This window comes from Lissotriton helveticus, chromosome 5_1 (assembly GCF_964261635.1).
Source record: "Lissotriton helveticus chromosome 5_1, aLisHel1.1, whole genome shotgun sequence".
NCBI lineage: Eukaryota > Metazoa > Chordata > Amphibia > Caudata > Salamandridae > Lissotriton > Lissotriton helveticus.
Genome location: NC_136065.1, coordinates 2,028,102,404 through 2,028,129,167, shown reverse-complemented (window position 1 = coordinate 2,028,129,167; position 26,764 = coordinate 2,028,102,404). Strand labels below are relative to the sequence as shown.

At 48.7% G+C, this 26,764-nt stretch overlaps 1 pseudogene; it reads right to left on the bottom strand.

Annotated features, from left to right (window-relative positions):
• LOC144753955 (E3 ubiquitin-protein ligase TRIM39-like) overlaps positions 1-26,764 on the bottom strand; it is a 487,783-nt pseudogene that overhangs the window by 353,814 nt on the left and 107,205 nt on the right.

Below are 26,764 nucleotides of genomic sequence, written 5' to 3'. Positions count from 1 at the left end.
GTTATGGGGGTTAAGCTTAGGTGGGGAGCGGTATGTGTGGTGTTCCTGGTGGTATATCGGCCGCCTGGGGCGTCGCCAGATTTTCCGACTCTCTTCACAAGATTGGTTCAGGATTTATGTACGAGATACGATAAAATGGTAGTGGTTGGGGACTTCAACTATCATTGGGAAAAAAACCCCAAGGAGGGGCAAGCACTACAGATCGAGGAGGCTATCTCCTCCTTGGGTCTTACTCAACAGGTGAAGGGACCAACTCATGAGAAAGGACATGTACTAGACTTAGTCTGGACTACCATGCCAGCTCAGGGCGCTACGGAAATCCTGCCTTGTGCATGGTCTGACCACTTTTTAATAAAGGGCAGACTCATACTGAAGGCCTACTTGCCCAAACCTGAAGATGGCTGGAAAATGGCTCGGAAATGGAGAAACCTCGATGGGGAGAAAATGGTCTACCTCTTGGAACACTCCCCTTCAGTGAAGGAGAAGGTTGTTAACATTGATGTCCTTTGGGGGCACCTTCAGCACAAAATGGGGAGCGCCATTGATGCGGTGGCACCCCTTCGTAGGGTGAAGAAGGTGGCGAGAGGGGCTGGGGCCCCTTGGTACACTGATTCCCTAAGGGAGATGAAACGTGGGGTGAGGAAAAAAGAACGGGCATGGCGCAAACAATATGACGTCGTAGCCAAAAAAGAGTATATCTCATCCTTGGCTAATTATAAATTAGCCATACAAACCAGGAAGGCTGTGTTCTTCGAGGAAAGAATAGTCGCAGCAAGAAATCCGCAGAAGGAAATCTTTCGGGTCCTGGCAGAGCTCAGGATAAATAAAGAGCATAGTGCTGAGTTCACCCAGGAGGATTGCCAGAGGTTTCAGGACTTCTTTATAAATAAGATCTCCGATATTCTGGGCGAAATTGCTGCGACTACACCTCTCGAATGTCCCCGTCCACCGGCCCTCACTGCTCCGCTAGATATTCCACCATTAGCGGAGTTTTCCCCAATCTCTACACAGGAACTATTTAAAATCATGGACCGTGTTAAATCAGGTTCCCGGGCGGATCTATGCCCTCCTGATGTATTTAAGCTGGCAGTACCAGGAATTGAAGAAGAGGTTCTGCGCTTATTGAATACCTCCCTTCGTACAGGACAGGTCCCTTTAGCTTTTAAGGAGGCCCGCTTGATCCCCCTACTAAAGAAGCCTGGATCAGACACGAAGTGTCTGAAAAACTTCCGGCCCATCTCCCAGTTGCCTTTCTTGGCTAAAGTGATTGAGCAGCATGTGTTAACATCACTCTCGGGTCATCTAGAGAGTAACAACCTGCTGGAGACCAATCAGGCAGGGTTCCGTGCTAATCATAGCACGGAACTTGTTATGTTGTCCATCCTGGATGAACTGAGAACTCGGGCTGATGTAAAAACACCGAGCGCCCTGATACTACTGGATCTCTCCGCGGCTTTTGATACCGTGTGTCATGAACAACTTTTGTCGCGGTTGAGATCCTTTGGTGTCAGGGGTACAGCACATGCTTGGCTCACATCATTTCTGCAGGGCAGGACGCAAAGAGTACAGTTGGAAGATTTACTTTCCACCTCTGCTCCGATCACCTGTGGGGTTCCACAGGGATCTGCCCTGTCACCCCTACTCTTTAATGTCTACCTGCAGCCATTAATCGCTCTGCTGAACAAGATGGATTGCCTGGTGTACAATTACGCCGACGACACTCAAATAATCGTTCGGCTGGACGATGGTTTGGGAGCGTCCACCAGGTTGCAGGACATACTAAAAGCTACGGTTAATTGGATGTCTGAGAACCATCTAAAAGTCAACCCGGACAAGACGGAAGTGTTGCCCATTTCCATCTCGGGCAACCCCTGGAGCGAAAAATTTTGGCCTGTGGAGCTGGGTGTGCCACCGAAACCAGCGTCCGCAGTGAAAAGTCTAGGCCTTCACGTGGATGACAAACTATCCATGAACAAACAAGTCATCTCGGTAGTGGGCACCTGCATTGGCCTGCTACGACAACTAAGGAAGATCTCCGCCTTACTTTCTTTCTCCACTTTGAGGCATGTGGTCTCAGCCACAATTTTGGCTAGGCTGGACTACGGGAACTCCTTATACATAGGCCTACCCCAGCGGCTGCTGGATAAACTACAGGGGGTTATGAACGATGCAGCTAGGTTGATCTATAAAAAACCTAGATCTGCCCGTTCGTCCCCCCTGATGCAGGAGTTACACTGGCTCCCGATCCGCCAGAGGATTGTCTTTAAAGGAATGTGCATCGTACACAAGGCACTGTATGGCAAAGCTCCAAGTTATGTGAAATCCCGTCTATTCCCCTACATACCTGGAAGGACTTTGCGCTCGTCTGATGCTACCCTTCTGTCCCAATCCCGCTTTAAATTGACCACGGTGGGGGGTCGTGCTTTTTCTAACACACTCCCAGCCCTATGGAACAAATTGGCTCCAGAGCTTAGGAAGGAAAGTAATCTATTATCCTTCAGGAGGAAATTAAAAACTGTACTCTTCAAACAAGCATGGAGTAGCCCCTAGGCACAGAAATGGGATCAAGTGAATGCTATACCTTATCATGTACATCCGGACAAACAGCGCTTAGAGACCCCGGTGGTTATAACGCGCTATATAAGTTAAATAAATAAATAAATAAAATAAATAAATAAGTATTTAGTTATGCAGTACAATATCCTTACTGCAACAACATCAACTGTCGCATGGCTAAACACTTATAAGGTCCCAAAGGCGAGACCTATTGGCTATGCCAATGCTTGTTAAATAAAACCACCGTGTAGTTTACATGGTTCTCTTTTAGCTGAAGCAAATAATCTATTCACACCCCCACTGACATATTTATTGCTCCAAGTAAGATTTAAAAGTTAACTATAGAATCAGTTTCTTAACGGTGCAGATAAATTCAAATTTAAAAAAAAACAATAAAAGACGTATTTAATAAATGCATTTATAAGTCATGGTAAAAAAAAAAGGTAACTGATGTAGTAGGTTACGCTATTTACTGCAATGCAAGGCAGAAGAAAGCAAATGAACTCCAGATGACTTCCCACTTCTCTGCCCGAAAGAGGCATTGGTTTGCGTCCCTCCCAGTGCAAATGTAAGAGAATCTCAAGCAATGGTAAATGGTGCATGAAAAACAAAAAATTAAGTTTATGTAAAATATTTCAGCAGATCCACTTGTTCCGGTTTCCTCACTCTAGTTCAACAGACATTTGTCCCTCACCTTCAGTAGCTCCACATCCTGCTGCTGACACTTCCCCTCGATCTCTGTGATCAGGTCCCGGTGGGTGGATTGCTGTTTCTCCAGATCACTCAGTTTCTCTTGAATGTTCTTCATATTTTCTTTATGTTCGTTTTCCAGTTTGCTCAGAAGTTGTTGCTCTTCCTTGTCCAGAAACTTCTTCAGAAGCTCAAATGTTGTACGGATCACCTCCACCTGGCCCTTGAAGTTTCCCTTCATTAAAAACAACCAACCAAAGCACATCTTTTATATATTTGTATGGAACACCAAAGTGTAATCATATGGCCTGCTTCAAAAATATACATTTATAAACCTAACTATGTATTTACGATAACATATGGAGTCTGACATAAACAATCTGTGCAACAACACATCAAAGAGTCAGCTCAGCCACTCATTTCACCCATCGCAAGGTTTTAAACATAGCTGATTAACCCAAAGATTTATTAGTAATATAAGCTGCAGATCTTTAATTTGAACCCATCAATAGTGGATTTACTAACAAAAATAAGTGAAAAGTTAGCAAATGGAAAGTCTAGAAAAAAAAATAACGTTTATACAATTACAAACACACAGGAGGTTCTTAACTACTTCAGTAACATACTTTGCTAAGAGTGGTACCATCCATAATCCTTTAATGATGGATGGCTAAAGTTGGCAAGTGAACTGAACATGGCAAGTGTTAAAGAGATTAACAACCCATGTATGGACATATTACCACTGCAAAGGTAGACAGCATGCGCCTATCAAGTGCTTCTATGGGTAGATGTCAGGGACTGGCTTTGTACAGTGGCTCGTAGAGAATGATGGCCTGAACATCTGTGTTCATGTTTTTCATGCACCAATGTGCTTCTATCAGTACCTGGGTGTGCACTCTGTGGAACACTATGTCCTCGGTTACCGACAGAAGACTTGGCAGTTTCCAGCAGACTCCAGCTATCTTTGCTGTTTTTTTACTTCTCTAGGCTGTTGGCCCGCCTCCTGGACTGATTAAGGGTTTCTGGCGGGGGCCCTACAAGACTTCTTTTACCATTTGCTGCCAGGTCCGGGGAGTTGTTGAATGTCGGTTACCTATACCGCAACCTACGTTCATCCCATCATGGCCTCCTCCAGACGCCCCTTTTTAAACTCAAGCGTTCTGGCGGTCGCAGGTTTGCAACACTGGCTCCTTGTCTGTGGAACACCTTCCCTCTTGAGATTCGGACCTGCCAGGACCTCCTCTCATTTCGGAAAGCTTTGAAGACCTGGCTGTACAGACAAGCATACCAATAACTCACCTCCCCACATCCATGATTATGTTACTGTTGATCTCAGCGCCAAGAAACCAATCGGTGATAGTGCGCTTAATAAATGCCTTATTAACATAACATAACATAACATAACATACCAGATTGGTAGAATTGTGTCATTAAACAACAAAGTGACGGTCTTCTCCACGCAGCAGAAATGGTAATTTGGATCGGACTTGGCTTTCACCACCGCCATGTGAAATAGCAGGCTTACATGCCAATTAGGGACTTTGCCCCCACCCTCGGTCCCCATCTGATGAGCTCCTCTCTCCAGATCAAAATGAAGAGCCTAGAGGAAGAGCAATCGTAAGAGTCTCCACCTGCTGTTGAAGTTCTTCCTGAGGTCTTCTGCACAATCCGCTGGTGAATCTATGCCATTACACAGTCCATCACTGGGTCAGGTTTTTGGCATGTGCAGGATTCATAGGATTTCTTGTGACTTCCTTCTCCTGGAATCTGTAGGTTCTATAAGACTGGAGCTTTAATCTTTCCTCTCTTAGTGCGGCAGTTCAATCTATCTCAAATTGACAATCCAAGTCAATCCAAACATGGACTCTCCTCCTCTGGTACTAACTCCATCACCGAAAAGATTGATAACGTAAGGTAGTGTTTGGTCGTGAACAGGGTCAACAAAACAGCAGTCTAAATCAATATCTATGGCGACCACATCAGCAATGGCTTCTATATTGTATCCATAGTTAGATACCCTGGTCAGAGGCTTGCCTTGAATCTCATTAGCTATCACTAAAGCATTAGGCAAGTAGTGCAAGTTCTGGAACTAGCCAGTGTGGCTGCTTCCACCATGCCCAGATGGCTATGCATGATGCAGCATTGTGTCACTGTCCCATAATCGGTAGCTCATATTTCCTATGCCATCGGAAAACCTATCTAGTCCATGTTGTCTGGTGGAGCTCCTCCAATGATGATACATTTTGCTGGTTCCTTTCCCCAGCAGTGATCCAAGTGATAAGGTTCTGACAGCCCATCTTGCATCTCAACAGGAGTATAAATTTAAGCAGTGCCTCGAGGAATATTCTGCAGCTATTTAGTGGATGCTTTGTGGACACTGTGGGTGGAGGTCAGGTCCAGGAAGGGAGGTAGCTGAGCTGGGGCACAGGAAGGATGAGATAACATTATTTATTTTTAAGAGTTTTATATAGCGCTGGTTAGACCCAGAGGTATCAGAGCGCTTTACATGAGGTTCCACAAAATTACAAGATTACATCAGTTCCAATTTACATCAGTTGCTAGACAAACAATTACAAGAGCATAGAAGACAAGATAAGTGAAGTGAAGAGGGGAAGGGGGTAAGGGTAAAGGGGTAGGAGAGAGATACGGCAGAAAGACGGAGGAAAGTCTGCCCAAAGTCCGGCTGGGTAGGTGACGGTCGAGGGGGGAAGTCCCAAAACCCATCTCCTCTATAGCTATCAGGTAGCTCCACCGGGCATTGGCCAAATATCTAGGTCTCAATGGGAAAACATTTAAAGAACATGGAGGGCAAAATAAATGGAGCGTAGAGGGCAGGGGGCAGGGAAGGTGAGAAAGGGAGGATAGGGGAAGAGACAACAAGGAGAGACAAAATGAAGTCTGTCTAAAGACCGACTGGGTAGGTGACGTCCAAGGAGGGAATCCCCGACCTGTATCCCCTATAGCTAAACCAGGTAGCTCCATCGGGCATCAGACAAAATAGCTGGGTCTCAAATGACTAGGGAAAATTCACAGATAAGCAGGGTGGGGACTAAGGGCCAGGACATTCACATTCTCTTAATCACCACCGTCGAGGGCATTCACAGGTGTTTGCAGGGTGTTGGCAATAGGTATGTCGAGTATATACCCCCACTGCTAGAAATATCGCCGTCAGTGGAGCGCGGATGTGTCTGTAAACATGAAACGTGTGTGTTGGTAGACCAAATAAAGAAATCTCGAACATAAGAGAAAATGAACACCCATATCTGGCATGAAACAAGTCAGAGCGGTGAGCATTGTTCTCATTGAAATCTTGATACTTGGCACATATGCCCGAGCTCTCAGAAAAGTTGTGTGACTGATGAGTTCTTCCTCCCCTCCTTCCTTTTGTTTCATGTTTACAGACCTCCTGGTTTGACACAGCCACATATAGGTATGTGTTACTGCCACGATTAATCCGCACCCTCACGTCACTTTGATCCTTATCACGTTGCACGAACTGTGGATGAACCGATCACTACTAGTTGCACCCGCTTACACGAGAGCCCATAATATATGTTTTTTCCACATTGAACTTCTCTATATATATTATAAGAGTCATTAACAACGCCTTGGTGTGATAAATGAAGACGTACTCCAGAGTCTTCTTTCTATATTCTTATCTCACTTTTTCACTTAAATAACACCAGCACAATCTTTTAATTGCGCAAAATACGCACACTCGCCACAAATGCGTTGGGGTGCACCCTTTTTTCAATTAAATGTAATTTTTCTCACATACTAGTGGAAGCAATTATTTGTTTTTCACATGTTATGAGATGTTGTGTTGAATATTACTGCACAACTGCATATGAGATGCTCCATTGTCACCTATTTGTTATTTCAGCCCTGAGGATTCGCATAGGCGATGAAACACGTGTCGGCTGGCTGTCTAACACAATAAAGGAATGCATCGGATTACTCTCCCATTGGAGAACCCTACAATTTGCTGTTGCTTTGTTTTTCTGTACATTGTCTCATGATTGTTACACAATGTTTTATTAATTTTGTGAGTGCATAGGGTACTTCTGCTATTCCCTTAGTTGGTAGTTCTTTCTACTAACTGCTGAGTGGTTCCAAAGGTTTCCCACTCACCCAGTTGCACCACTTCTACACAGCGCGCTATACTTTGATGCGTTCACAGATGGCAGTGCACCCTTAGCGTTTCTGACATTACAAACCTTTTAGGACCTGTCAACATGTCTTTCACCTCCAGTTGACAGATGAACTCACAGGTCTCGCATCTCCAGGTATGTCAGGATTATCCCGAAGTCCTTCACCTCAAGTTCTATCATGAATACGCCTGTACTAAATGGGCCACTCGTGTGGTCGAGTACCCAGTGATGACCGTCGACTATCACCATCTCTGACTGATTTTTTTGTGTTATTTAATTCCAGCTATAATGAAGAATGATATTGCATATGCCTGCCTTGTGAGAATAGTTATGAAATAGGGCAGTGTCCCTTTTGAGACCTTACTATCGACTTTGACACAGTCTTCTGTCAATCTTGTTGTTTACTTTATCTTGCTTTACGACAGTGCTTGCTATTGGCTTTGACATGATCTCATGATACCTTGCGTACTAATTTGGTTCTGCTCTAGCTTCTTTACCCGCACAACAACGCTTGACAAGGTGGGGAGCGCATGTTTTGCTCCTCACTTGTTTTTCGCACCTCGCAGACCAGAGCGAACTGGATGTTATTGAAGGAATGTACAAACTCCGCCTCGAAGCCAAAATACAGGGGCTTGGCCAACTTCTGTCTTGACCTTGACGCGAACTGGTACGTGCCAGCCCGGTTAAATCCAATGGGATGTATAATTTCACTTTATTTTTGATAGTTTATTCCTATTATCCTATTGTTACTTGGGAGTCTGCTATGACTAATGCATTTGGCCTGCCCTTGGTGACCGTCCTGAGACCCTCAGAAGCGGTCGCTCCTCACGCTGCTCCCTGATCCCAGTCTGGTATCGTAGCGCTATACTGCCTGAGTGCTCCTTGCCCTCACTTTCAGCTGCCCATTGCTCGCATTGCCCCTGCAACCATTTTTGCCTTATTAGCGCCTTGAATATATTTAGATCGTAGCGCTATCGTAACTGCCTGCTAAGCTGCGCTTGCATTGTTTATCGATTTGTGCACTGCTGCCTTTGAATAACTTGTGCCTGATTGTGCCGGTGACGCTTCCCTTTTATTAAGGAGTGTTGGGGTCTCGTCCTGTGCGACTTTTGACTTGCTGCCATTTTGTTGTTTGTTGTTTGTGCCTTCCCAGCCCGGCTCTCCACCCCGCTCCCGCCTCCCAGCTGCCCCTCCCTCGCCCCCGCCCCCTCCCCCTCCGCCATCTACACATGACAGATGCTTTTGCGCACAGCGTTCACGCGCAGCGGTCGCGCCGAAGGTGCGCCAAAGGTAAGCCCGTCTACGCCTGTCCGTGCCTGGACCGCGCCCAGAGCCCGACCCCCTTGTCCTCGCAAACCACAATCCACCCGCACAACGTACACTGCCGCTTCCCTCTTAGCATTCAACCCCGGCCGACTCCAAGACTGCTACCAAGCCGCCCCTGGTCCCACCCATGGACCCTTCACCTGCCACTCCTGCAAACTCGACTGCATCAGGACCCACTCCAAATCCACAGACTCTAAACAGAGCTCGAACACTAACCACCTGAAGTGCATCCTACTCAACACCCCCTCGGTCCACAAACACGCCATTGAACTCTGGAACATACTCGACACCACTTCGCCGGACGTCGCCTTCCTTACAGAAACCTGGATGAACGCCATCCCGGACGGCTACAAGATCATCCGAAAAGACCGCACCATCCAAACAGGAGGAGGCATCGCCATCGTACACAAGAACTCCATCCGCATCACGACCAGCTCAGACGATAACCTCGCAGCCGCCGAACACCTTCACTTCCAGATCAACACCGACCCCAAAACCACACTCAGAGGCACCCTCATCTACAGACCACCAGGACCCCGCACACAATTCAGCGAAGACATCACTGACTTCATCAGCCCACACGCCCTCCCCTCTGAAGACTACATTCTACTAGGAGACCTCAACTTCCACCTGGAAAAGAAAAACGACAGCAACACCACCACCCTCCTGGACAACTTGTCCAATCTCGGACTAAAACAACTTGTTGATACCCCCACCCACTATGCCGGGCACACGCTCGACCCAATCTTCACCTCCAGCAAGCACATCTCCTTCAACCACACCACAGCTCTCCACTGGACGGACCACAGCTGCGTTCACTTCAACTACAAAAAGACCACGACCCACAACCTCCCTCAAACAATCCCCCAAAGAAACTGGAACAAAATTACCACCGACCAGCTCTTCACTTCGCTTCACAAAAACCGTCCTGCCAAATCATCGGACCCAAACCAAGCTGCCACCAACCTCACACAATGGATCACCCACAGCGCCAACGAACTAGCACCCTTGAAAAACCACCAAATCAAGCAATGTAGCAAAAAAGCCCCCTGGTTCAACGATGACCTTAAGACATCCAAGAAGCTCTGTCGTACCCTCGAGAAAAAACCCAACCACTGACAACCTGGCCACCTTCAAGAACGCCACGCGCAAACACCACCAACTAATCCGATCCACCAAGAAATCAGCATTCAAGGATCGACTTGACAACAACGCCCACAACAGCAAGGAACTATTCAACATCGTCAAAGAGTTTACCAACCCCACCGCCGGCACCAACGACATCACCCCATCCCAAGACCTCTGCGACTCCCTAGCCTCTTTCTTCCACAACAAAATCGCCAACATACATAACAGCTTTGAAAACCAGTCCGGAGACCAGTCCACCCCACCCACCCCCGAACCAAATCCCCCCTCTACCAACCTCTGCGCCTGGGACCCAATCACCACTGAAGACACCATCCACCTGATGAACTCCATCCACTCAGGATCGCCAACCGACCCATGTCCCCACCACATTTTCAACAAAGCAGACTCAATCATCTCTCCCCATCTCCGAGACGTCATCAACTGCTCCCTCAACTCCGCTACCTTCCCAGAAAGCTGGAAACATGCCGAACTCAGCGCCCTTCTGAAGAAACCCACAGCAGACCCCACTGAACTTAAGAACTACCGCCCCATCTCGCTCCTCCCATTCCCTGCCAAAGTTATTGAGAAAGCCGTCAACAGTCAGCTCGCCGCCTTCCTCGAATCCAACAAATACCTCGACCCTTCACAGTCCGGCTTCCGAGCCAAACACAGCACCAAAACCGCCCTCATCGCAGCAACAGACGACATTCGAACACTAATGGACAACGGAGAAACAGTTGCCCTCATCCTACTTGACCTCTCCGCAGCCTTCGACACAGTCTGTCATAGCACCCTCATACAACGCCTCAACAACGTCGGAATACAAGGAAAAGCATTGGACTGGATCATCTCGTTCCTCGCCGGAAGAACCCAGAGAGTCCGCCTTCCCCCTTTCAGATCGGAGCCCACCGAAGTCATCTTCGGCGTACCACAAGGATCTTCACTCAGTCCCACCCTCTTCAACGTATACATGAGACCCCTCGCATCCATCACGCGCCAACACAACCTCAACATAATCTCCTACGCAGACGACACCCAGCTGATCCTCTCCCTCACCAAAGACCCAAACACTGCCAAAATCAACTTACACGAAGGAATGAAAGATGTAGCCGAGTGGATGAGGAACAGCCGTCTAAAACTGAACTCTGACAAAACGGAAGTCCTAATCTTGGGATCATCCCCCTCTGCTTTGGACAACTCATGGTGGCCACCGGCCCTGGGAACAGCACCCATACCAACGGACCACGCACGCAACTTGGGCTTCATCCTGGACTCCTCCCTCTCGATGACCAGACAAGTAAACGCTGTTTCCTCATCATGCTTCAACATCCTTCGCATGCTCAAAAAAATATTCCGTTGGATCCCCACCGAAACAAGAAAAACAGTCACCCACGCACTGGTCACAAGCCGACTGGATTACGGAAACACCCTTTACGCCGGAACCACAGCCAAACTACAGAAAAAACGCACCCAAAACGCCTCAGCCAGACTCATACTAGACATCCCCCGCCAAGTTCACATTTCCGGTCACCTGAAAGACCTCCACTGGCTCCCCGTCAACAAGAGGATAACGTTCCAACTCCTCACCCACGCACACAAAGCCCTCTACGACCTAGGACCCGAATGCCTCAACACGCGCCTGTCCTTTTACACCCCCACCCGCCAACTTCGCTCGTCCTATCAGGCCCTTGCCGCTATTCCGCGCATCCACAGGTCCACCATGGGGGGGAAGATCCTTCTCCTGCTTAGCGGCCAAAACCTGGAATGCTCTCCCCACCCACCTCAGCCTTACACAGAACCACCTCTCCTTCAGAAAACAACTTAAAACCTGGATATTCAATAAGTAAAGTACCCCCCCTCCTCCCAAGCGCCTTGAGACCCTCTGGGTGAGTAGTGCGCTATACAAATCTCTGAACTTGAACTTGCCCTGGTTGAAGTAGTGTATGAATAAAAGTCATATGTGTTATATTCCATATGATTGGATTGGTATTATTATCTCGCCTTAGGGGAGTGCTGGGTTTTGCCTCGGCCTGAGGGAGTAGTGTGGGTAAGATCTGTCCTTTTGGTGAAAAGCAGATTCCAGAACAACGCCCCACATCTCATTTCCAGTCCTCACTCTCAGAAGTACCCCCTTGTCTTTTGGCTTTATTTAAGTAAGAGGACACAATGTCTCTCAACTCTCTACATAAAGCGAGGAAACCTCTCACCTCCACCTTGGACTCAGTCCTGCTTTTTTCAGCTGCCCATATCTGCAGGCTCTCCAGCTCCTTATTCAGTCGTTCCAGGTGGGCATGAAGTCTCTTCTGAAAAACAATCCATGTGCTAATATTATCCAACAGCTCTTCTGCATATCAATATTTAGCTTGTTTATTCCAAGCAAGCATGAATATTTCATCTGTACAGCTGCCCATATGATGCTACAGACTGCTGTTGTTGGAATAAATACTGTACGAACTGTACTCACACATCAATATGTCATAGTCCACTTAGCCACGCTCTCCACTAGGCTGTCATGAAGGAGAACATCACCCATAATAAGCTTTCTCCTACCCCTCCGGAGTTCTTTTCAGTATGTTCTTCTTAGAAGTCTTTCTCAGGGCATACAAAAGACTCATCTTCTGCAGACATGCAACGATTCAAACACTGCCTGCACCTTATCAAGACAGGATGTCCAACACCTACCTGAAGCTCAACCCCACCAACACTAAGCTGCTAAGAAGAACTTGTTAAAACCTGGCTCAACAAATGGATTTGAACCCCAAAATGTCACCAATGGCAAGTCACACAAATTCACACTCAGCACTGACCTCACCTTGTGGGAACACTTCACCACGAAAACTAAGACGGTCTTCTACCAGCAATCCCAACTGAGTAAGAATAGGGCACATTTTTTTGTACTCTTTCAGACTTGATAAAGCAGAGGATATCGAGCAATCTAACCAGGAAGCAGCATTTTACAGGTCACAGTGCATTACAAGGTTAGTGCATAGTCGGTTTTTTGTCCGTGCGATTTAGATTGTCTTTTATTGAGGTAATAGAACACTATTACTGGTTAATATAGAATTCATATTGTGATTTTTTATAGATCTTAACCCCTTCGCTGCTCATGACGAGCTCAGCTCGTCATGCAGCACACTGGTCGTGTGCTTATGACGAGCTGAGCTCGTCATGATCCATGGAATATAAGAATTTCCAGCACAGGAGGGGAATTGCTGTAGCAGTCAAGGTGTTAAACACACTATTGTCTACCAGCACGGAGCGGAAGGTTCGTACCTGCAGATTCTACTCTCGCCATTCTTTCTATTGGTACTAACTCACGAGTCTAGAAATATGGCGCACCAAGGTCACCACGTTTTTGAACTGTGGTTTTGTTGGACATAAACATGTTATTTGGGCGTGTTATCGCCGCATGAGTATATTTAGTTTATCTGCCTTATAACCCACCTCGGGTCGCATCTCTCTCATTCGAGCGCTTAATCACCTAATGAGATTTTTTAATTCACCTTCTTTTCTAACTTACCACAATTATTTATTTATTAGAGTTCTCACACACCAAGTGTTAAACCAGCATGGATACAACAGAACAATCCTCATTTGATTTTCAATGTATAGAATTCTCAGACTGCTTTACCCGAACATGGGTTCTGTTTAAAGTGAAAGCTTGTTTATTTTGTTCACAGATCAGTCCCCTGAAGAAGGGCCGATGGGGCCTGACATGCATTGGGCGGTTCTCATAAAAAACATTCACTCTGTGATGTAAAACAATAAAATGTATTGAAGCAATTGACAAATCACCTCAGAAGATCTCCCAGGCTCTCGTTCCCTCTGCAGGAAGCACTGCTGCGTCATAAGAACAGTATCCACACAAGATATTTACCAACTTGTCTGAGAAACCAACAAGACATTGCCATCTTCTGGAGTGCAGCAAATCATGTTGCCTTTTCCTCAAAGGTCCAAAATATTGTTTATTTAGGATTGCTTTGATGTAGCAAGTTGGATATATTTCCATTTGAATGTGTGCAAAGACATCTCTAAAATGACTGACAAAATATAAACAGATTAATTGGCGCATATCGGAGTTGCTCGGTAAACAAGTACTGAAGTGGATGCCTGCTTGTGCTCAGGGGAGACAGTGGAGAGCACTCAAGTGTGTGCCTGCTTGTGCCCCCGATGCACTAGGAAGCACATGCTTTGTCGGGAGCACAGAGTAGGAATAAAAGGCAGTTGGAGGATCTCCACGAGATGATAGCTTGCAAATCCCACAGCACTCGGGTTGCGCTGTAACTTTAAAGCCAGGGTAGAGGTCGCTCTTGTAGTGACTGCAGGCTGAGATGATTAAAAGGAGTTCCACCAAAGCGGATAAACACACTTCTTGGCCAATAGGAAACAGATATGAGAAAGATACAGAAACTGAAGAAAAGTAGGTGGCAAGCACAGGAACCAATGAAAAGCGAGGGCAGGCACAGCGCAAGCGCTGTGTAGGCACAACCTAACCAGCATTTGCAATGCAATCGGTCTAACATTTGTGAAAATTAGAGCTGTTGGCGTTTAAAATGGCATTGTTTTTTTACTTTTGTTTTTTAATTTGCAGTTGCCTATGCTCGACCTAAAAAGCAAAGGACTCCTGTAAACAAAATCAAAGTTGTTTCAAACCCAAAACTGTTACCAGATGTCACAGACAGAACTGTATGTATGTAGTATGATTTGTAGAATACTGCTAATGCTAAAAAAAGAGCTTCTAGTAGCTGATACGTTAGACAACAAATGCAGAGGAAGGATTATGAAAATGGAATAGAAAGGTAGTAGAGAGCAGAGAGCGTAATTCCTAAAGATTGACTTCAAATTAAATAAAAGCAAAGGACTAAGCTTTGAAATGTTACCGCAACAGAAGGATAGGAAGATCATAAGAAAGCAAATGACCTCGGAGGAGGGAGCTAGTCGGATTTGTAGGTCTGCTGGCATCCACCAAAATACACCTTGTTGTCTGCCCACGAGGCAGTCCAGATGAGTCACTGGTCAAAGACGACACATCCTACTGACAGATGTGGGCGAAGGTTTAAGGTGCGCAATAGTTCACAGTTTGTTCTTCATTTTTCTATTATTTTTATGTTGTCTATTAAACATTACCTTAGAAATATGTTGCTGCTAAATACCTATAGAGTGACTGAATAACGCTCAGATATTCTGTCTCACTGTGTGTGTAATGTGGATACTGTACTCTTACTATAGGACCAAAAATATGAAAAATACTACTACCAGATACTCCACTCCATCAAGACAATGAGACACATGGAAGCTGCAAATTAAAAGAGGACTCAGAGACCAGAAATTCAGCTGAGTGTACAGGCTATAAAGTAAAGTTTGAGTACAAACCAGTTTCCCTACAGATAAAAAACATTACAGAACAAGATCTATTGGCTTTGTCAATGGTTACAGTCATTTTGTACAGCAGCCTTACTGCACTGCACCTGGCTAAAAGTTTTTTTTTTTTTAAATAAGTGCTGCGACATGGTCAACGTTGTCCTCTTTCTTTATAGCGCTTTTTTTCTTACTTTCCAACATGCTTCACAGCAGCCACACATTTGTACAACGTGGCAAAGAAAATATTGACAAAGCCAATAATCCTATTATTTGGTTTTACAATTTTTTTAAGCCACGTTGTACGGTTGTGTTCATTATGGTTGAAAGTAATACAAAATCGCTTCTGCACGGCCATCGTTAAAGGTGTCATAGTACTTTTTTTATTTTATAGTTTCAGCCTGCTGCACTAGGTAGGATTTTGTACAGCATTCCTAAAAACAATAGAGCTGGGAAACCAGGTTCGGGCGTCCGCTCAACATCCTGTGATTCTAGGCCAATCAATTAATCTCCCCTTGCCTACCAAAAAACTAATGTGACAGAGTGTAACGTAACTGGTGCTTGTGGAAAGCGCTACAATACCTTCGGGTAGATATATAGCTGCTAAAAAAGTGTCTAGAAATGATTCAAAGATAACAGGAAGTTCGTAGGCTTGCTTCTGATTTTATCCAAAGTGAAAAGTGTCATTAAGGTTGATGGGATTCATTCTCTGACGATAGGTGACAGTGCAGTGTTTTTAGGTTTTGCCTTAGCCATGCGTACGAAGTACGCATGCGCTAGCAAAACCTCTTGATTCCTATCTGGGGTGATGACCCGCCTCTGCCTATCATTGGCTAGCTCCATAAATGGAGGCTAGCCATTGGGAGCAGAGGCTGTCAATCGCGCTTTCTCTCGAAAACGCGATTCGGGGGCGTTTCTGGTGCTTTTTTTAAGCCCCGCCCCTTTGTCCCGGGCCGCGCTGCGATTGGCTGCCGGCCCGGGACACCCCCGTGACGTCATTCCCGGGCCGCGCTGTGATTGGCTGCCGGCCCGGGACACCCCCGTGACGTCAGTCAATCACAGCGCGGCCCGGGACCTGACTTGTTTTTCTCTTGCAAGTAGGTCTTTTATTATTTCCCCACAAAAACGAGGCCAGTCCCCATCCCGGAGTTTCTACATTCTTGGGTTATAGGCTTCATATCTTTGCAGATAGAGTGCAGCTGTTTTACAGAATTACCCAAAGTTCTTACAGTCAGTCTGTCCCAGACATTGGACGAGAACCCCCGGGTCACTTTTCCACGTGCAATGTATCGTTTGCTACCTCTTGTATTTTGTTTGCCTCTGATACATGCACAATTGTCACTATTGCCTCGTGTAAAGTAACGTTTGCTTTTGTAACATGCTCACTTGTAATTTTCTCCTTATGTATCATTTCGGTTCCTATTGTGAAGCGCTCTAACACCTTCGGGTATATAAAAACGCATAAAATAAATTAAAAAAAATAAATAGCCCGTCCCGCAGCCAAGGGCAGACCCACCGGAGGCGCGGCCGTCCACCCTCGAGCTGCAGTGCCCACGACTGCCAGCAGGTGTCGCTGTGCTGTGCTAACCTGAATAACGGGGCCGTGAGTGAGGCGCCATGGGATGTGCCCGTGTGTCGCTGGCTGAGAGGAGGAGGGTGCTCACACGCGCACTCATACACGCCGCAGGCTCAGCAGAGCTCCGGGAGCAGCGCGGCTCAGAGCGCAACAGGCGGGGGCAGAGCTCGGCGGAGGCCCGGAGAGGACCTCGGAGGAGAGCCCGGCTCGGTCACTGGTTGCGGGAGCAGCTGTTGAAGTTTGGGCAGAAGCATCAGCGCAGACACAGGATGCAGCATGAGGAGCTGCGCGCCTCCCTGCTCCGACCACGCTATGGCTGTAAGTAAAGCAGATAGTAGGCTGGCACCCCCCCCCCCTCCCTCCCCAAAAAAAAACAACAACAAAAACAGTATTTATATATCTGCATTCATTATCTAGGAGAACCTGTGGTTTTAGTTTGTGTACCGGGGGTGTTTTGTGTTTTTCCGCACCGCTCAATGTATGAAAGTGTTTTTAAATGAGTTGTGGCCCCTCCTGTGCGCCTTCAAGGTGCGTCTCGTGAAGCCGCAGGCAGGTGGGTCTGTAGATTGGCTCTGCAGGCGCGTGGATCCCTCTCCGCGGAGGATCAGCCGGGATCCTTCACGGTGTGTGCTGGCGCGGGGGCGAGGGAGCCGTGCAGGAGGGTTGACCCCCTACCCCCCTCCCAGGTCCGTGGGTGGTGGCTCCGCTCACCTGACCCGAGCATCCGGTGTGTGATCTCCCAGGGCGCCCGCGGCAAGTCACACGTGGGATCCCCCCGAAGATCTGCGCGGCGGGGCTCCCTCTCAGGCTCCTGTGAACTCAGCAGCTAAACCTGCTGGAAGAGGTGCTGATCATCAGTGATAGAACACACATGAACATGTTGGTCCAGGCTGCACGCCCTGGTAGCAACGCACGTGACACTTTAAGACCGTGCAGACCACACAGCGGCCTCTCTGCACCTTGCAGCAAGAATGCTGGGGCTGTCCTACTTGTTTTGAGTGAGTTTGTCGCTGTGGGCGATGGTTTTACATGTTCCACTGTGTCTCCGAGACAGGAAGCACATGCGCGCGGAGTGAAAGGATGGGGCTACTAAGTACCTATAATGCCTGCTGTGCCCCCGCACCCCCTGCGGAAGAGCCCCCAGAGCTGCTTCGTGTCACCCGCCCGCCCCCAGGCAGCCCTGGTTTCCGGTGATTCACGGCTCCGTCTGCCAGAGACACGTCCTGGCGGCCAGGTCTGTCGCCGGAGGTCACAGCAGAATAATGCCAGCTGCTGGACTAATGCAGCGCGCTTAAAGGCCCTCGCCGCCTTTTTAAAATAACGAGCCACGTTTAACATAATTACCCATGCCTTTAACTAGGGGAGGCAGTGCCTTGTGTGAAGGCAGACATGCCGTGTGTGTGGGAATGTAAAAGCGACTCAGTATTTTCATCATGACAGATAGAGTTCGTAGCCTGTGACCTCGGATGCCAACTTAGTCACGTTTTTGTATTTTCTCTTGCCCTGCGTGTGCTCTTTCTGTCTTCCCGGTCCTCCACGCAGTGTTGTTTCAAACAACCCGTGACAGGGTGTGACAAGACAAACAAAGGCACCGCCCCCTTGCCCCCACCCCCCCCCTCCCCCCGTCACCTCCACAGCCAGCCTGCTCTCCCTCTGCGAGGTGATTTAAGAGTGCCCGCCAACGCACAACAGTGCATCTTGAAATACTGCCAGGGACAGCAATGTAAGGTGTTTTTTCATTCAAGCTATAACCTTTCTGATAAAACCATAACGCATATGGTTAGCCGCTTTCTAAAACCTGCTCCAGTCATCCCTGTCAGTGAGTTAGAGTTTAGCAATTTGGCTTCCTATCCTACATCGGGCCCTATGTCTTTTATTTATGTTATAAAAATGAACACATAAATAAAAGGCACTATCATTTACAATGCCAATAGTTCAATCTCTCGTAAATGCAAAACCTATTGCATTGCAAATGCTTGTTTTAATAAGTGTGCAGCTTTGTAATACACATTCTGTTACGTTTCTCATGATTTGAAGCACTTGTTTACTGTAAAACTATTGAAGCCTATTGCCCTGTTTGTGCTGCCTAAGTATGGTGACTTCTAATCAAATAATACAACAAAGATCTCTACATTAACTTGGGTGAAGATTAAATTCCAAGCAGTCAGGCCCCAGAGGCCATCTCCACTCACCCTGCTCCATGCACAACGATACAGCTCTTCCCTTCTGCATGCAGCTGCTTCACGATGGCTGATGCTCTCTGGGGGGCATCGGGTCGAACAGTTTCCAGCTGCCCTTTGAGTGTCAGAGCGCTGACTCCGAGCTGGACTGTACAGTCATTACCCCCAGGTCCCTCCGTCCTCGACACCTTCATACTGAACAAGTGGAGATAACCATCTCCCAACAGAAAAAAAGAACAGAGGCATGCTGGGACCTTAATACTGCCCCTCCCACCGGGAGTACATAAGCAGTACTTACCCAGCATCCCGTCTGTTCTTTTTTTCGGTCTTCGACAGAAAGGATTGTTGGTGTGCTGTGATGTTGCTGCTCCTGCTCCTGCTGGGCTGGGGTGGCGTGCTGTTTCTACTCTGCTCCCCCTGCCCGGCTGCCTCGCTTCGCGGGCAGGGTTGCTGTTTCCTGCTGTGTCTGCCTCCCGGCCTGCCTGGCTTGCTGGGATGCATGGCTTCTTCCTGGCCGGTGTTCTGGTGCTTTTTGCCGGCCCTTTGCGGCTGGTGCGCCGTCTCCCGGAGGTGCTTCCGGGTCACTGTGCCCGTCTCCCCGAGCTTGGCCGGGTGGGAGACGCGCTGCTCCTGATGTTTGGAGACGCGGTGCTGGAGGGATTCCGGAGCTGGCTGTGTGAGTGGGGGCCTTTGTTCATGGTGCTGCGGCCCCCGCTCCGGGTGAGTCCCGCTTTGCGGTGTTAACTCTCTGCATTACTCTATTTCCCGGTTCCGATAGGTGTGCTTGGCTGACTGTCGGTTTCTGTGGGGGTATGTCACTGACACAGGGGAATGGTCTGCGTGGTGGGTATGATTCTGTTTCCCCCACGGGCCTTCTTCCTTTGGGTCGCTGCCTTCGGGTGGGGTCCTTGCTCCTGGCCTTGCGTGCTTTTGCGTTTTGTCCCGGGCCTTGTTGAGGGTTTCTCCTCTCTGTTGGGCTTGTTTGATGCTCGTCTGGGTTGTTGGCATTCTCCCTTCTTTTTGGTTGCCTTCCTCTGGTTGGCGTCGGTTCCTGTTGCAGCTCTGTCTGTGCTTGCTCCTGGAGTTCCTTGTGTTGTTGGGTTCTTCCTGGCTGCTTGCTTCCGCCTTTCCCACTGCTGCTCTTGTGTCGGGGCGGCCTGTTGGGGTTGGGCTTTTCTTTCCCCCTTCTTCTGGTTCCTTTGCTGCTCCCGGCCCCTGGATGGTGGTGGGTCGGTGTTTTGGCTGGGGTCCTGTTGGCTCCCCTGGGTTCCTGTTTGCCTGCGGCGGGTTTTCCCCGCTTTTCTTTCTGCCCCTCTGCGCCTCCTTCTTGGGGTGTCTCTGGGTGGCTGTCGTGGCCTGGTGTTGGTTGTGCTGCTTCTGCCCCTTTTTTCCGGGTGGCCTTGCCTCTGCTGCGTGCTGCCTGTTGTACTGTGGCCTGTGCTCCGCTTGCGGTGCGCCTCCGCTTCCTGGCTTCGGCTTGGTTGGTCAGGGTTTGGTCTGCGAGGCGGTCCCTGTTCGAGTTCCGGGTGTCCTTCCTGGTGCTCTTGGGGGCGTTCGGCCTGCTCCTGGGTGTTTGGTGCTGCCTTGGCTGTGGCTCTTTACTTCGGGGGCGTGTGCCTTCGGGTGTTTCCCCGGGACCTTTTTTGGTCTTGGTTGCTTCTGGGGTCTGGCTGCTTCTGTTCCTTGTTCCTGCCCTGGCTTTCCCTGTGCTTGCCTTTTGGCTTGCTTTGGGTGTTGTCCTGCCTGCGCCTCCTGGTATTGCCTGGGTTTCTGCAGGGTTTGTTCCTGGTTGGGGGCCTCCTGTGGGTTTGGCTTCTCTGTCGGGGCTTGTGGGGAGCCTGCTCTTCTTGCCCTGGTGCTTCCTCCCCCCGGTTTATTTTTTCCGGTGGTGTTTTCCCTTCTGGGCTCTGGTGTTCCTGCCTCCGCTGTTTGGGCCTGGCTGTCTTTTGCTGGTGCCGCGCCCTTGGCGGGGCTCCTGTTTTTCCCCTCTCCGGGTCTCCTGTTCTCCTGGGTGGTGGCCTGGGGCCGTGCTGCCTTTCTGCGCTGGCTGGGTGCCTGCTGGGGCTTTCTGCTCTTGCGTGTTGGTCTTCTTTTGGGCTCTGCCTCCTTGTCTGGGCTCTCTTTGTGTCCTGGCAGGTCGCTCTGCTGTTGTGTCTGCACCCTGGTGGGTCCTTCGGGGCTTGCTTCCTGCTGGCGGGTCTTGGCGGTATTCTTCTGCCTGTGTTGGGGCTTTTGTGGGGTCCTTTGGCTCCGGTGGTCTGCGGGCTTCCTGCTTGTTCTGGTTGTCCTCGGGCTGTGCCTTCTGTGCTTCCTGGCTGTTTTGACCTCTCTGGGGGTGTTTGGCTGTGGGTTTCGTGGTTTTGGTGTCCTGGTTGGCTTCTGCCTTCCTTGTTTCTCCAGCCTTGTTTCCCGTTGTGGGGCTGTTGCGTGCCCTCCACCCCCCCTTTTTTTTCTAGGTGGGGTGTGGTTCCGTGGTGATCTTGCCTCGGTGGGGTTCTCCCTTCTGGCTGCGGGTTGTCTGGGGTTTTCTGCTTGTTGGCCCTCTGCTTCCTCTGGCTTCCGCTTTGGCATATCTCTGTTCTTTCCACCTTTCTGTGTGGTTCTGGCGGTGGTGTGCTGGGGGTTCCCGGTTCCTCCCTGCCCTTTTTGCTGTGCCTTGGGCTCTGCGTGGGCCTCCTGCGTTGTCGGGTTGCTTGGCTCTGGTCCTGGCTTCCCGGTTCTGCTGGTGTTTGTTGGCCTCTTTTTTGCGGGTTGCTTGGCTCCTCTCCGGCGTTGCTGGGTTGGGGCCTTGTGGTGGGGTCTGGGTGCTGTGCTCCCTGGGCTTTCTTTTTCCTGCTGCTCCTGCCCTTGCTGCTGGTCCGGCTTGGGTGTGGGGTTCCTGGGCGGTCCTATGTATTCTGGGCGCCTTCTTTGTGCTGCTTTCTGTGCCTCTTTGGGCGGCTGCTGGGGTTTCCCGGTTGCTCTGTGCTCCCCTTCTGCCTTGTGTTCCTTCCCTTTGGGGTTGGGGTATCTGGGCTTGTGGTCGGTTTCTCTGCTCCCGACCTGGTTCTGTTTTCTTTGTTGCTGGTTTCTGGTCTTGTTGGCCTCTCCTTGTTTGGGGGGCCTTTGGCTGGGTTGTGGGGTTCTTCCCCGTCCGCTCCTTTTGGGCTCCTGGGTGCTTGTTGCTTGTTGCTTTCTGGGCCTCCTCGGATGAGTTTCCTCCTCGGGTCTCTTGGGCTCGTGTTCTTTTCTTTTTGGGAGTTTGGCCGGGTTTTCTGGCCTGTGCTTCTCCTTCCTTTTTGGGCTGGGTGCTTGTGCCTGTGCTCTGTTGGCCTTTTGTTTCTTTGGCTTTCTTCCGGGTTGTCTCGTCTTCCTGGTGGGACTGCCTGGCCCTGTGTGCCTTCCTGCTGGTTCTGGCCTTGGCGGTCTTCTCCGGTGGGTTCTTTTGGCTGGTCTTGGTGTCCTGGTCCGGGTCCCGGTTGCCGGTTTTCTCGGGTTGGCGTCCTCCTTTTCTTGGTGCCCTGGCCTTTTTCTTTGTCTCCGGTCCTTGTCCCTGCTGTCCTGTTCTGGGTTGCGGGCCGGGGGTTTCCTGCGGTCTTCCTTTTCCTCCTTCTCGGTGCTCCCTTGGGTGGCTACTTTTGTTGTGGTTTCCTGGGTGTGCTTGTGCTTGCGGAAGGCCGGGTTTCTGCTTTGGTATTCTCCACTTGTTCAGTATGAAGGTGTCGAGGACGGAGGGACCTGGGGGTAATGTCCTATTACTTACCGGTAATCTTCATTACTCCGGGTCCCATAGTCCTCAACACCTTCATACGCCCCTCCCTCCCGGGCGGCCGGCCTTCCTGTCTGGGCTTGGTTGTACAGACGGGATGCTGGGTAAGTACTGCTTATGTACTCCCGGTGGGAGGAGCAGTATTAGGGTCCCAGCATGCCTCTGTTCTTTTTTTCTGTTGGGAGATGGTTATCTCCACTTGTTCAGTATGAAGGTGTCGAGGACTACGGGACCCGGAGTAATGAAGATTACCGGTAAGTAATAGGACAACAACAGCCAAGCCTTTTCAGGGTTCACAGGAGACAGAAACAGCACAGGGAAGTACTGCAGCCATTTTACTCATATGGACTTCACGTCAGCACTGAGAAGAAAGGGAGGCATAACCAATAAAAGCATTTACAATGCAACAGTCTCGCCTTTGCAAAAGTTAGAGCCATTGGCATTGTAAATGACACATTTTTTATTTATGTGTTGGTTTTGAAAACAGATAAATAAATGGCATTGTCATTTACAATGCCAATAGCTTAATCTCTCGCAAATGCGAGACCTATTGCATTTGCACCCACACACACAGAGCCACACACACACACACAGCCACACACACACACAGCCACACACACACAGCCACACACACACACACACAGAGCCACACACACACACACACAGAGCCACACACACACAGCCACACACACACACAGCCACATACACAGAGCCCCAGGGCATAATTCCAAGAGCCAGTGTAGTTTAAAAATAACTTGTGAAGAAGCATCCGGGGCACCGTGGAGGCGCTGACCGCGCATTTGCTACCGTGCGTCCGGGGGTCCATCACTGGATGCTGAGGTAAACACCCTGCGTCACGAGGCTGCCAGAGACCTAAAAAGAAGCCCCACTACTCCCAGGCCCACCCTTCCTGTCACACACTTAAAACATTTTAAAGCATTTTAGCAGAATATGTCACAAAGAGGTGTGCGGGGGGAGGACACTTTTTTTGGTAAATGACTGCTCGGCTTAAAAGGGAATGAAGAACCTTTGACCATAGATTGGTCATGACCTATATCTGAAAATCTTTGAAGCCGATAGATGTTGCTTGTAGGTAACTCCATGTAACTGAAATACATGATTTTTAATGAACGGAGTGCATTCTGGGAGCGGTAGTCTTCATTGGGGTATAAATAAACTTGGAATAAACATGCCGAATATTGTCAGAGCATATAGGAAGCAATCACCAAGGCAAAAGAAATAAACTGCAACAGGTAAAGGCATCCCAAGAGGAGCTTAGCAGAAAACCCCACTTCTCCCAGGCTCCGTCCCTCCTCTCTTCTCATGCAAAGGCTACCTTTTACTAATATGAGCGTGTCCGTCAAATGGAACCCATCTGGGGGACTTGTGCATGGTCATGGTTTTGTTGTCTGGGTTCAGAATGAAATGTCATCTTGTAGTTTGCTCACAGTAGCACTCTATCTCGCTGCTGCAGGGTGTGGTTAATTTTATTCCACATGAAGCCCTCACATGCACATTGCCATGTTGGATGGTGTTTGCCTGCACATACCAGCAATGCCTCGGTCTCCAGCTGTGGTTACAGATAAATATACAAGTAGCACACTTGGTTCTCCAATGTAATGATAAACAAGAGCTTCATCTTTGCCAATGCAGCATGAACCATTTTCTAACCATAAGACAAGGCGTTCACTCTGGTACCTCACTGCTGACTCACTCATGGGATGAGCTGAATACAGAGATACTGCAGTGTACTGATTCTCAAGACAAGGTAAGTGTCTTCTTTAGATACAAGTAGAATTGATACCAAGTGGCCTCATCAAGCCAGGCACGATGAGCCAGCCCTTGCTTTTTTACACACTTTTCATGCTGCGGAATATATGCCTGTGCTCCTACCACACATTGTAGAATGCAGTGCACTATTTGTTGAAAGGCCATCATTGGTTGATGGTGTCACATACGCCGTGGATAAATTTGGACAGAACGGTGGAACTACTTACTGTATTTATTGGCATCTGGAAACCTGACTGCGTAATCACAGTACCTTTTGTATCAAGCTACACTGCCAAGCACACGCAGACGTTGAACTAACACCCTACCAATCATTCTAATGATCATGCAGCAGGAAATGAGGTAACGGGTTTTTAGGAACCCGCTGGTGTCAGGGGATAACACCCGAAGACCTCTGAGTTCCCTTGTTCCGGACCACAGAAACACGTAGTCTTCTAGTCGCAGTCAAAGATCAAGTTTTATTGGTAGCTACCAAGTAACACGTGTCCCAGAAGTACACCACACAGAGAGTAGGTTCTTGGGAAGACTGTTCGTTTTTACAGAACCAGCCGTCTCCTTATATATCAAATATATGGCTTCAAGCAAGAATTCTTGAGTTTATGGTATGGCAACACACATATTTCTACAACAATACAAAGAGCGAAGTCATGTAAGCAAGCCCATATTTTAGATGTCCAGTTTGCTGATAGATTACCCAGTTGGATCGGGAACTCCCATCAGATATAGATGAACCACCAATAAAGGAAGGTACAACCCAGCCATAAAAGGGCCATAAACAAGATACGGGGACAGGTGCGTGTTTGAAGGAAACATGGGCTGTATGTAGTGAATGGTTCGTGGAATGTTATGCGTAGATGCTATCGTATTCGGCCACTGGGCGAGGAGCTGCCTAAACAGGTTTGGCCGAAGACAGTGGAGTCAGTTGGGACAGGTCAGGGGAAAGTCACGAAAGGTGGACGTGTCTATTTGGATCAAGCTCGACCTTTAATTGACTTATCATGAGGGCAAGATGCAAGATGGATGCCGTTCACAAAATGGAGTTTAAGGGATGGGACGGAAACTGTGATTTAGGGGTGTTGGCAACCCTCGATTGTAACGCAAATACATAGGAATGATGTCCTAATCATTATCGGTTCGTAGACACCAAAATCGTCTCGGTACGTTGAGGTTTCGTGACACGGGTATTGGACCTCGATATCGGGAAAACCACAGGGTCTGGATTTTGGGAACCACAGACCCTCCTTTTGCCCTCATATAAGGCAATAACTCATGCTAATCTGAGTCCAAATCGGTATGAAGAAATTCGTGGAGATGTTGCTGGAGCATCATTCTGCTACTCAGCTCGTCCTGTGACACAGACTTCCGTACACACGAGGTAGCACAGAGGCCACATAGTGCAGGAGCACACTGTATACACAAGCAAAACATGAACAGAAGTGCCAAGATCATCCCGATGAAAATCAAAGTTTTCCATCCCCAGGCAGTGATCAGTTCCCAGAACCACCCCAGCAGGGACCAATCCCCTTTCTCAATGTGAAGGGAACCGGATATTTCGTGTAGTTTGGAGATGGCCTGGTATACTGTTGGTGCGTTATCAGGGATGAAAATGCAGCAACTGGATTGGATGACTCTACACACACCACCACGATCGGCGAGTATAATGTCTAAGGCAATTCGGTTCTGAAGGGTCATAAGTCGATCCGACTGAAGCTCTGTTGTCAAATTGCCAAGTGCTCCGGCCGTTGTGGTCACGGCGGATTCAACTATCCTCGCTAACTGGCGAATATTCCTGCTGTTCACCATAGGCCCCCAAAATGGCAGGAAACCCTTTGCGAAGTCAGCGAATTCCTGAGCCGCGGTGTCGTCTTTACTCACGACACCTCTAGCTGTCCTTGTCCGGTGGTAATCTGCTCGGGCCGTGTAGGTAGGAGGCAGCAGAAATGAAATAAAACATATACCTGAGAAATCAGGGGGCAACCACGTGTAGGCTTGGTCGTGGCAAACGAAATACGTGCCTTTAGCTGCCAAGAGTATCGGGGAAGTTCGGGAAGCAAATACATATGTTTCCGTGCAAATGCTCTTTCCTAACTGTGCTGTGGGGTTCCTACCAATACCCTGTAAGCATAAGTGACCTCGGTGGGGAACTATCCAAACTGGGCGAGATTTCTGTGCTGCCTGGCTCTTGACCAGGTAAACCCCATGTTTGGTCACGTTCCAACGGGTGTAGGGACTCAGTTCATCTTTGGGGATTGTCAGATACGTG